Here is a 12581-nt window from a genome sequence, read left to right as displayed (position 1 = left end):
TGTCCAGGCGCCGTGCATAGCCGAATAGCCGCGCGCTCAAGTTCAAGGCCATCGATTACTCCGGCGTGTTTGTAAACGCTGGCGTGACGTCACACGGCACCGCCAGAACCCGTTGGCGGCGGCACGAGCGTGGCGCCCGCTCACGGAGGTCATCGACCCTCGGCAGGTGCAGCGGCGGCCGGCCGGCCGGCGCCGCCCGGAGCGCCGCCCGAGGCGCCGCCTGAGCGGGAGCGCGAGCAGGGAGCGGGAGCGCGCTGACGTGTCCCGGAGCGTGCGCCAGATCGGCCGCGACCTGCGCCGCATCGCCGACGAGCTACACGCCTCCCTGCCGCCGGTGAGAGCGACTGCGGCGCCGCGGGCCGGCCGCGCTGCGACGCCCGACCTCGGTCGGTGTCGGCCGGGCCGTCGCCCGGTCCGGTCCGCGCAGCCGCTGCCTGAGTGTGTGTGCCGGGAGTGCTGGGTGGCTGTGCGGGGAGAGCAGGCCTGAGCTGTGTCCGTGACGCCGCGGGCGCGAGCTGTGCGGCCGCCGGCCCGACGCCGCCTGGCTTCGGCGCTCAGACGTGCGCCGCCGCATGCCGAGAACCGCGTTTACCAAACAGACGCGTTCGAGACTCGAATGCGATGCACACCCATGAGGGGCCGACGTCTCCGACGTAACTCGAGCTGTCCGCGTTCCACAGAAGCCGGGTAAGCCGGGCGCCGGCGCCGTGCTGGACGCGGCCGGTGCCGTTGCCGGACTGAAGACGTACGTCACCGGCATCGCAATCGCGTCCGGGCTGGCCGCGCTGCTCCACCGCTTCCTGAGTCAGTAGGCGCTCGGCCACCGCTCCCCGAACGAGCAGAGGCCGGCTCACTCCGGTGTAAATACCGCAAACTGATGGCTGTTCGGAATCTAGTTCGGAAGAAGACCCGTTGATCTCAGTGGACTGAGTCTTAGTGCTTGGGTGATAGTGTGTAGGACGCTCACCGGTGATTGAAGGGAGGCGAAGTAGCTGTGCCCTGTTGTGTTGACGTCAAAATGAGGCAATAGTGGCCTCGAGAACATGTTTAGTAGTTATATCCTTTAGCTCAAAACATTCGTGCGTCGTGCAGTATGGCTGGAGCATTGTATCACTTCGTGGAGGCCTTGCACTCTCTAACGTCTCCCTCTCCCCTCCCTTCCTTTCAACATAAAGCATCAACCGAAAAGCTCACTAAACACTTAAAGTGCCCAAAAGCGTGTTTTTAAGATTTGACCACTGTCCCGAATCCCGATAAATTTGCGAAGTTCCGCTCCAGCCATGCAGCATTTCCACAGTTCGGAAGCGAAATCAAAACATTCCGTGACGCATTCGCGGTAGGCTATGCTGACGTCACAGTTTGATGCGCTGCCAGCTACCTTGTCAAGGCGAGCGCGATGATTGGTGTTTGACGGCAGACGGCTGGCCGCTGCCGATTCGGCTCGCCTCTACCAATGTCTTTCAGTGTTGGCAGTCGTGCGCTGCCTGGCCGTAACGGTCCGGTTGAACGGAGGCAGCAGCGTCTGTGTGGAGCCTGTAAGCAGGCTTCGGCCAGGCACGGCCGACTTTCGTAGAAAGAAGGGGAGGCCACGAGCGTGATTTGTGCCTCGTTTCTTTCCATGCAACACTATGTGGCTAATAGTAAACTTGGCCTGAGCATTGTAAGCAGAAAACGCGCGTCGCGACTGTGTTCGATGGCGTCCGAATGGTGTTCGAGCAATGCTTAGGCTGCAAAAGAACGCGGCACCGGCCAGCGTTTGAACGTCGTGCAGTTACTGCCGGGCAGCAAGTGGCTTGTATATGCTTCATAAATTGTTGTGTTTCGATTTAGAATCGGACGAATGCGCGCGTCGCCGTGCACTGTGTGGCTTTCAGTTGATCTCCGAGTACGTCAGGCCGGCGGACGTTCAGTCTGCCAGCGGTGGTGGTTCTCAAGGGCGCCGGCTGGCGGCGGTGCGGCTTGGCTGCAACCGCGGCCGATAAATGGCTTCCGCCGGGGCCGCGGGCAGACGAAGTCGTCCGCCCTGTTACGTGAGGGCAGACGTGAAGAGCAGCGCTGAGATTCCGGACGTCGTTGTCGGTGGGCGAGATTCACTCGGCGCTGGGACCCGATGTCGCTCGTCTTTCGTGTTGTGTACTGCTCCGGCAAGTGCCTCGCTGACCCTGACTCTGACTCGGCTCGGAGTCGGTCGGGGGCCCGTCGCGAAGAGGTCTCGTGCGCTACTTGACGTCTTTCACGTGTGGGAACCAGGGTGCCGTTGGAGGCGTGAGGCGCTGGCGCTCGTGCCGTGCAGTTTTGGCAGCCTGTCCCGAATGCGACGCTGACCACGCGTGGCGCGGTAGTGGTAGGGCATCTGCGCGAGGGGAACGCAGCGATGGCAGGAGGCCCGACCATGCGCTCCTTCGCGGCGGCTGCTGCTCGGTGGACTGTGAACGCCTTCACAGGTAAACGCCTTCGCAGGTGATCGTGTGAACGCCTTCGCAGGTGATCCGCGATGTTCGATCTTGATTTGTACATATGCCCGTGTAAATAGCGTGCCATTGATACATTTATAGATTCAGTACAATACACATACAAAACGCACAGCATTCTATGCTCCGAACGTCATTGAGAGGACGGACGGAAAATAGTATCGGAGGCTTGTTCGACTCGGTAAACCGCTTCGAATTCATTGGGCTGCATCGACAGTGGATCAAGCCAAGATGCATCGCATGGCGACACACGATCGCTGTGATGCCGCCAGCTCCCGGGCAAGAGGTCGGTAAGGTGCTGTAAGCTGGTTTGCAGGCACTGTAAGCTTCCTCACAGTACTCACAGAGCATGCAAGGTATACATACCTTAACATGATCAACGATGAATGATCCTTAAATGAAATGATCCTTAAAACTCGCTTTGCTCCGACGCCCTCGGCCGATTCACATTGCTGATGGCCAGTGCCTACTATGGCTACTACGGATACTATGGCCATCAGCCATGAAATTTTTCAGCAACCAAGTTCTTGGTGACCAGAATTTGGTTGGTCTAAAGGCATGGGCTGAAGAAACGCCCATAAATGGTTTCGTTTAAGTATCAAAACTTGTTCTTAGTTGGGCACACTTGGATTACCTATTGCATGTTAATGGAATTGCATGAAAACATTCTTTTCCTTGTCAGGGTATTTAATGCCCTCATAAAAAGTGCACCGTAAACCGAACTTTCTTAGAAGTATTTAAAAAATAAAGATTTTTAAGACTTTTCTGTGCATTCATTCATCATTAAAGCGGCTTTTGCACGGTCCCGCTCCAGACAAAAAATCACAACTTTGGCGCTTGATCTCAGGGAGGAATGCCTTGATGATAAACCTCTGATCATTCTGCCAGAGGCGTAGTTTTGCCAAATGAGTTCAGGCAGATGAGAGGGGGGGGGGGGAGGTGGAGCAAGGGAAAGTGAAGGAGCCTATCTTCAAAACGTCTTTAGATGGATTTCTCCCCGGACTGGATCCACTTTCTTCCAAAGTCGCGAAGTGGGCTGAAGCCCCCTCCCCCCCCCACCCCCCCCTCCCAAATAAGAAACTCTATCTGCGCTCGGCACTATGAGTTCAGAGTTCACGTGTAATATGTTCCGCTATCACGACAATGGTTTCGTGCGCGCTGCAGTGACCAGCCAGTGGCCTCAGGCGCTAAACGCTCCCAACTCGAGCGAAAGGACTTCTCACACAAGATGGGACCTGCTCCTATTCATGGAAGTCAGTATAATTCGGTTAAGTATTCAGTATTCAGTAAGTATAAAAAACCGTTGCTGCAACGGGCTAAACAAGACATAGTGATAGCTATGAAAATTACTGGTTTCTTGAACTATTTACGCTGTGCATGGTGTTATAACAGTCGATGCCTGATGCACCTAAATTTAACGCAAATCATGTGAAGTTTCTGGCTTTGAATTGGTGACTAGAACTGTTATGGCTTTCGAAGAATTCAGTGGTGGCGCCAGCCCCCCAGGTAAATTAGGCACTGAGCCAGGACCTGGCCATCCAGGCAGGTGCATAGCTATGCGTGCCTTTCGTTTCACGCTCTGAAATGGCTCTCAGCTCTTCGAATTGCGTAATCCGCTCACTATGGACGCCACAACACATATGATGGGAAAAATCTCATTTGTAACGATTGGTGTGCTTTTACGTGCAAAAGACTTTTCAAACTCACAAAATATACTTACTTAGTGACTATGCTCCTAAATTTATCATCGTTTAGTTACATTGTGGGTCGCTTTAAGGAAGTCAGAGTCGCTGCCAGTCTGGCTGTGACAGAATCGCCGCTGTAGCGGACGGGCTGACTCACTTGTAGTGTTTCAGCTGGCCGAGAGGTGGCTTGTTAACTAGCTGCGTGTTTCATGAACCCGAATATTGTTATGGACACGTGTTTACTGAACCTGGATATCGCTATGTACGCGTGTTATAGCACTTTCTTACTGTGATCGCATATTTGTGTGTGATTTGACATTTGCCACATGTACTCACTTGCTCTTGGGACGGTTAAGACGTTAATCGATTATCCGTCTCATTTCCGACATAACTAGAACATTACCCAAATCCCTACATTGTATAGCACAAAACGTGATTCGTGACTGATCGTCCACCCTTTCATTTTCTTTCTCGCTTTGTCCTGAACTTTCGCGACGCCCCGCTTGCCCGGGGCAGGTTGCATGCGCCAGCCACGAGTGCGCCAAAGCGTCTCCTGATGGTGACCTCCGTCCAAGCGTCGAGCACACACCTCGCAGAGGGGTCCCTGCGCGGATTAAGTCTCGGCGGATGGGCTCCCAAGTGCATGTTGTCCTACCCACCGTGATCCATTTTCCTTCATCCCATCGTCCCGAAACGGCCATTGACTGGCCGAAGTGGCTCGATTGCAAATAACCAAATAGCCAAATCATGTTCGAAACTTAAATTCGGTGCGTTTAACTGGTTGAAGTCCAACTGCTGTCCGCCGCTGTCACGAATCGCACTGACCTACGCCAGACACCAATAGTTCGATAACCATATTTTTATAAGCCCTGAGCACTGCGTGGCCACTCAGCAAAGCGGTTTTCGCACTACATTTCTATGACGTCATGCGTGCCTGGGTGCCCTTCATAAAGGCTATACGAGTTTGCCCGCCTCAAGCTCAGGAACATGGGGGTTTGAAGTAAAATGAAGGACCGTTGCATTGAAAGATTGTCGAAGTGGCTACCTCATCTCAAAACCTCATGCAAATGTGGCAAAACTCCCTTTAACGCACCGATGTCTTCAGACATCTTGGCCGGAATGTGACTTCTAATCAAAACTTTTGGCCAAAAATATTGGTTCACAGTAGCTCAGGCAGTCTTGTCGCCCAGGTTTTCCGCGCGTAGTCCGGCCATATTTATAAAATGGCAGACCAAAGTACAATGTTACCAAAAAAGCATAACGTGATATTCATGTTATTATCAAGAAGTTAAGTCTTTTCTAGTTGAATTTGTTCAAGCCATTCGATGGTCGTATGGGTAGTTGATAATATATCTAGATAAGTTGAGGATATTGAATATGTTGGAATATGCCGTAGTGATGAAACGTTTACCACGACCAAAAGTTAAGAAACACTTTTGAACCTGTACTTAAGTGACCCCTGAAACGCGTTTAGGCAAAATCTACGAATTTCGTTAAAGACGCACGTTTAATTAAAATTACATTAAAATTAAAACAAAGAACGGCTCATCCTCTCGCGGTCTGCATCCCCCATCCCAGGTCATCGCCCATGGGTCTTGAATCGTATGTGCGTCTGCACGGCGGGCGCGTCTTGACCCATAATGACCTTGACCCTCAACGCTGACCCATAATCTGAGCTCCTCGCTGCGCCTCAGCCGTGCCTCCCACCACGCTGATTCATGGCGGCCGGCGCAGGTCGGTCGCACACACACATCGGCCGGCCGGTGTGGGGAGAGGCCCGGCGGGTACCCAACCGGCCGGCCTCGCGCCCATGCGTCACGCGTCTGCTGCCGATCACCCCGCCCACGTCCGCGGCATGTTCACACCTCAGGCAGTCCCCGCCCACACTGAACGGTGCTACTAGCAGGGGAGTGATCACTGATTCGGCGCGTGGGGGGGACTGGGGACAAAACCTCCCAATTTTTCTGTCATGGCTTTTTCCTTGCACAGTGAGGTGTTACGCCGGTAGTTACCTGGCACCATGAGAGGCATACCTGTCGTTACAGGCGCCAGAAGCTTCCTCCCTCCTCCCCTCCTCCCACCCTTCCCTAGACCCACATTTTGCATTTTCGCCATGGCTACTCCCGACAGAAAGCTAAAATTCAGCGTGATGCGTTTTAGCTGAGCCCCTCCCCCCCCCCCCCCGCCTAAGAAAATCATGGTTGCGTCAGCACGATTTCGTCCCATCCCTGTGCGTGAGCTGGGCTTGTTGCGTTGAGATGAGGCAAGCTTGTGGTCGAAAGAAGTCGGACGGCGCAGGGAGCCATGCATCGCACACCTAACCACAAACTCCTCTCCACTCCAAACTCCTCAGCAGCTCACGCTGCGATGACTCGTGTGCCTACCATGTGCATGTGCATGTCATGTGCCTGCCATGTGCACGCCAGGCACATGTGCCATGTGCCTAGCGTGCCGTTGGGCAGGACGTTCCGCGAGGACGACGTGTGCATTTTTTGAAGGGGATTTGTGATTTTTAGATCTATGTTGGTGCTAACTCAAGGTGCCATGGCATTTTGACTCCCCGTCGTGAAGTCGCCTTAACGTCAGACAACCCGCGACCGATTTAATGATATTTCTTAATGTTGCATTTGAGATCATACTCAAGTTTCTAAATGAGATGCCCGCGAAACGTCATTGCGGTCTCATTTTTTTCTGAGAACAAACCAAACAATTATAATCCTCCGAAACTGTCTTTGCATCCATGACAAGTAAAAAAAGCGGAAATAGTGTAATTTCCTTGTTCTTCCTTAATCCGTAACACAAAAAAACATCATTTCCTTAGCCTCTAATGTACCACGACAGTGTAGTCACCACCAACAGAATCCACATTGAGGCTAGCATTTTGCAGAACTCTCACTGTGGAAAGGGCGCATTCCTAGCAAAAGCAAAAGCAAAACGATATCGAATGATTGGGAATAATATGGCAGAGCTTTCTATGCGTTGGACTCCAAAGCTTGTTTTTACCTTAAAACCTGAAAATGATTCGTCAGAACATGAAGCTAGGTAGATTTTGTTCCCGGCGAACATCACCTTTGCGAGTTTGCTCGTCGTGCTGTTTACGGAAGCATCCCACCCTTTTTGCCCACTCTTTGTTAGATCTGATGCGTGCGATTTGATCAGTAATATCAGTTCTCTTGAAGTACCTATGAAAAGCTTAGAATTTCAGTTTAAAGTAACCGCTCCTGCAAGAAAAATATATTTGACTCCTTGTTCGCTACTACGAAAGCAATATATTTCATTTGCGTTGCATTTCCTAACGTGTGTATTCTGAAAGGTTTGCATCACACTAATGTATCAAAATGTGTGGGTGATATATGCTACGAAAGATTGAAACACTGCTTATTCAAAAACACATGCGAGCATGAAGCTGTTATGCCGGGAATTTAACGAAACTTTATGCTATGGCTTTCATTTCTCCCCCATGACGTTTACCACGGTGGCTCTTTTCGAGTCGCGCTTTGGCTTTGGAAGAGGAGCATCACACGGTCTACATTGGCGCACTGATTCAAACTTAAACCAGTGTGCTTCTCGGTAACAAGCCCTTGCCGCCCACTGGCCAATCACAAACGTTCTTTTATTCGCATCGATAGAGGTGCATGGCTCCACATTACCCGGCTAGCAAAAATGAAACAAGAATAACCAAAGTCAACACTTGATATTCTACCCTTCACCATTGATTAGATTGTTGCCACCAATAAGGACATTTTCACCACCTGTTTAACAAAGTCGCTAACAGTAATGCCTACTTAAGCCCCCCAATATACAAAGAAAATGTCCAGAAAGAATATTATCTACCATGTCGGCTGATGTTTCACCAAGTAGGTTAAACTTATCACCAAAATGTAGTAGAAAATCACAAATTTGTACCAGAATCTAGGCTATTCAACCAATCAGCAAAAACGAACCGCGGCCCAAACCTTAACCAAACTGGCATAAACTTGCGGATGATGCGGAACGCAAATGTTATTATTCATATTGGATTTGCGTTTTAAGGGCAAGTCGCTGACCAGCATTGAGTTTCGTATAACCCTAAACATCCAGCGGCGCAGCCAGCAGGTAGAGGATAAGGGCAGGGGGTATATCCTCGTGCTAGGCCCTGAGTGGCCTTCGGAGCCCTCGGCGCAGACTCTCTAGGGCCCGACTGAAGGGTCCAAAGGGCTGGCCGGGGGACAACCCCGGGGTGCAGATCTGGCTTTCAAAGATCAGCCAAACAGACTCGTTTCACCTGTCGGGGTGCTCGGGACGACGAAGGCGTCTACGTAGGTCCGTGATTACCAATGCTGAGCAGTTGACCCTGACTCGGCTTGAACACTGGGGGCCCATTTATGAAGCAGGGACAAGGCCGGTGTCCGCGATGGTTACTGAAGGCTTCGCGTGTTGGCCGGACCCGTGAATCAAGGTGGCTCCCTGTATCAAGGCACAGAGTGCTTTACAGGGGAGTCTGTGCCGGCAAGGGGCTTCTAGTCAACCAGAGGCACGTTTTGCTGTGGAGGAATAGGATGGGACTCTGAATGTCTAAGAGCTCCTTGCGTTGGTCAAGGTCCTCTTACCTGACATGGAAAGGACATAGGAGAAATAACAATAAAATGATCCACAATCAGACAAAAGAAGGGTCTGGTCAGTCATGGGCTCTAGCACCGAACAAGGGCCCTTCAGAGCCCCTGCCCGGGCCCTAAAATGGACCTGGACCCTGTATGAGCCGGGGGCCCGATAGCCCAAGCTGCGGTCCACACTGCAGTCCGTATATGTACTTGGGTGGTACGTTTTATTGTTGTCGTAATTGTCTTAAGCACCTTCCTAATTCGATGACTTTGAAATAAGAGCTCATGCAAAGCGCGATTGCTGCTCTATTGCTGCTTGTGCTCTACGGCACCTCCAATTGTGAAATTCTAATTCTGCACCAAAACCTAATGGAAAAACTGCATGTACCATAATGCTTGCCACGGTCCACTGCCCTTTGATTTCCCTGACATTGAACAGCCGCTGCCACCGGCCGCGGGCCATCCAACTCAGAAATCAAGTGAAGTCGGCAAGTCACTTTGGTAATTGTCCATGTTCTTCCACCTGTGATCGGAGGTCTTAGCCCTGATGTCTGGTCAGCTTACTACAGCAGATTCGAGGTGCACATGCCGGTTACCATGACGACGGAGCTCGCGACGGCTGGGAATAAGCTTCGTAAGCAAGCATGCCGGGACAAACTTAATGCTCGCGTGTTGAGCATCACGGATTGTCACGTCCCCATTATTTCACTTGATTCACCGATTCACTTGATGTTGCCAAGGTCAATCAGGCGTCCACGGATGTTGATTGAAGTCGCCCAGCTCTGGCGCGACAGCACGCCGTCTGGCGGAGCCCCCTCTCCCCCCCCCCCCCCCCCGCCCCGCCCCCGCTCAGCTGCGGTGCGACAGGGTGCCGGCTGCCCCCCCTACCCCCGTCCCTATCGCTGCGCCGGCCGGCGGCCCTTGCGCCTCAGGCGCAGCCCCCGCGGCTGGAGACGGCGGTGGAGCCGGATCCTGTCGCGACTTGTCCGTTCTCGAACAACCGCGATCGCATCGGCGCCGCGTGCAACCGTAAGGGCGACCAGTCGATCGTTGGGTCTCATCCGGTGAGGTCTGCCGCGTTGCGTGTCACATAGATCAGTGAGGCGCAAGAGTCTGGTGCCTGGTCATGAAGATTTCCTGGTGCAGAAAGGAGACCTGTGTCGGTGTAACGATATACATCTACATCGTCCTGACAACTCTGGCAGCCGTGATGTGCGTGGTATTCGCGGTACGAAATGCAGAGAACCCTCACTCGTCGCTGGATTTCTTTTGTCAACAAAACAAGTTTGTGAAGGAGCGAAATGATGAGGAAGACCGTATCGAACCTGAGCTGAAGTCCCTTTGCAATTCGAGCATTGTTCTCAGCTACACTCTCGAGGAGCTTGAGCCAGTGCTCAACAATATATGGTATGTGCTGGTCGTGTTCAGCGCGCTCCAAGCAGCAACTGGACTCTTGGCGTTATTCGGACTCGTCTGTCGTCTCTGCGGACCTCTCTGCGATCGCCACGAGCTCTCCAGGGGTCGCCTCGAGCTCGCCAGAAGACGCTGCGGGTGCTTCTGTGATCGCCGCCACATGCTGTGGCCGTGGATCGGTGCGACTTCTATCAGTCTTGGTGCTCTCTGCTTTGTCATCGTCACCTTGCTCCCTTTTGGATTCGAAAAGTTTTTGCACGTGATCTACGGAGCTACAGCTTGGCTCGCGATCACAGTAGTTCTAGCAATCCTCGATTACTGCAGGACCGGAGAAGAAACCGGAGGGGACGGGGAATACGAACTCGCCCCCCAAGCCGGCAGCTGCGGACCAGATAATTGATATCAATGCTTTCCGCCAATGCATTGACAGAAGAACCACCTTCCAGCACGACGTCAGCACTGCCCAGTTATGCATCTCGATATGTGTTAATAACTGTTTGTGCTTGTGCAACGTGCGTTTTTGCGTCGAAGCTTGTCTGATGGTATTCACACGTATGTAGCCCGAAATAAAATCGTTGAAGTGCATTTATATTTTTAACCGAGCTTCAGCGTGACTGAAAGAGTATGCACAAGTCAGTTACCCGGTTTACATGGGCAGCCGAGGATAATTCGAATTAAGATCGGAACGGATCATGCGACGCATAACCCTCTCGGCGAGGGGCGTTTACATGGGCGAAACCGGCTTTACGTCGGATTAACGGTCGATAGTTCGATCCCGCTTAGTTCGAACCAAGGAACGGGTTATGGGCGAAAACTGCGCTTTTGAGGCGAACTGAACAAAACAAGAAGAAAAAAGCCGGTACTCTGCGTATGGATGGCGAATGTCACGAGCCATGGTGGGCGCGAGACAGCTTTGAGGGCGAGGAGGAAGATGGACTTCGTTGGAAAAATGATCTGTGCGGGACTCATAGGCTTTGTAGCTACAGCACAAGCCATAGCACTTGAAACACAGGAGTTGCGCAGTCAGCACTGCCAAATCTGTCACATAAGCAGTGTTATATGCAAATTTTTACTAGCAGGAAACTGGCTAGCACGAAATCAGTATTTTCTCGTATTGGCCAATGACACTCACAAACTTACCACACTCATCAGTATGCCACCCAGCATCATGTCATCTACTTTGCGCAGCCCAAGAAACACATTACCTAATCCCGCACCAATGCATTTATGAGCAGCCTGCAACAGTGAGCTAAGCTACAGAAATGACTCATGAATGGTACATAGTTAGCGGCAAAAATTGTGTAACTATGTTGTCTTTCCCCATCCAATGCATCATCAGTACCTGAGGGCAGCATTGCCATTTAGACTTGGCATGGACTGGCAAGTCAGAATGCAGCTATTTGCTTTCTTGACATACTAGGGTTGAAATACTGCTTTGATATCCTTGCAGTCAACAGCATTGGCTGATATGGACTGATGGCTAGGTGGCACAAACAGCCGTGTTCGCACAGTCCAAAGATCATAACGTGAACCAGCCCCAGAGCTGTCATGACAAAAGCAATCTGGGCTCAAAATTCATAACAAGTGATTAATTATAGCAACAGCTCAATTATCCACCTCATGGTTTGCAAAGATACGTGTCACAAAAAAGCACCAAGGCAACATATTTACTCACCAGTACAAAAACAGGTAATGATGTGCACTGCAGATGTTCTCTGCACATCATGTGGCATTAGGTTAGGTTTACTTAGTTTATGCACTGTTTTCTTCCACATGAAATGCACAAACCTGGATTTGACAGAGTACTGATGACAGCTAATTTCATCCAGTGCTCACATTTGCTTTCTTGACATTTTGGAACCATCACTGGGCAATTTTGGTCCCATCATTAAAAATAGTTCACATTCTGCACTGACTGCCTATATTTGTTGATCCTTTGCATCATGCAGGAATTATTGAGTTACCTATCTCACACACATTAAACCGACAAGCAACAAGCAGCCTAATTGCATCAAAAACAAATATTCCAGCCCCCGCTTCCTTGCCAGTTGGTCTACCAGTGTGACGTAACTTCATATTTCCTTGACAAGCCAGTCACCAATATCCAGCACATCCCTCCTGCCAATAGGTGGTCAACCAAATGTTCAAGTCACAGGAGGAATGTCTGCAAAATCAATCCTGGGGCATTTATGTATTCACCTAATGAAAGAAACTATTGGTACTCCCTGCAAGAATTGTTGAACAGTTGAATTACCTACCTCGTGGCCTGCAGACACCCATCACAAAAAAGCACCAAGGTGACATATTTAATCACCAGCACAAAAGCAGGTGATGATATGCAACACAGACGTGTTCTCCATGCAGCATGTGCCATCGTGTTAGGTGTTAGTTTATGCACTGTTTTCCTGCACATGGAACACACAAACTTGGAT

General features: G+C 51.2%; 1 long non-coding RNA gene across 1 annotated transcript; it reads left to right on the top strand.

Moving 5' to 3' along the window:
* The first annotated feature begins 241 nt into the window (after nt 1-241).
* On the top strand, nt 242-2583 carry LOC119113459 (uncharacterized). Its single transcript, XR_005095914.1, has 2 exons — nt 242-334; nt 681-2583. It is a non-coding gene; the product is annotated as an uncharacterized LOC119113459 (long non-coding RNA).
* The last annotated feature ends 9998 nt before the right edge of the window (nt 2584-12581 follow it).

The sequence above is a fragment of the Pollicipes pollicipes genome, unplaced genomic scaffold (assembly GCF_011947565.3).
Source record: "Pollicipes pollicipes isolate AB1234 unplaced genomic scaffold, Ppol_2.1 Scaffold_2555;HRSCAF=2994_pilon_pilon_pilon, whole genome shotgun sequence".
NCBI classification, from domain to species: Eukaryota; Metazoa; Arthropoda; class Thecostraca; order Pollicipedomorpha; family Pollicipedidae; genus Pollicipes; species Pollicipes pollicipes.
Note: the sequence above shows the minus strand (reverse complement) of the source record. Positions and strands in the feature narration are given on the sequence as shown.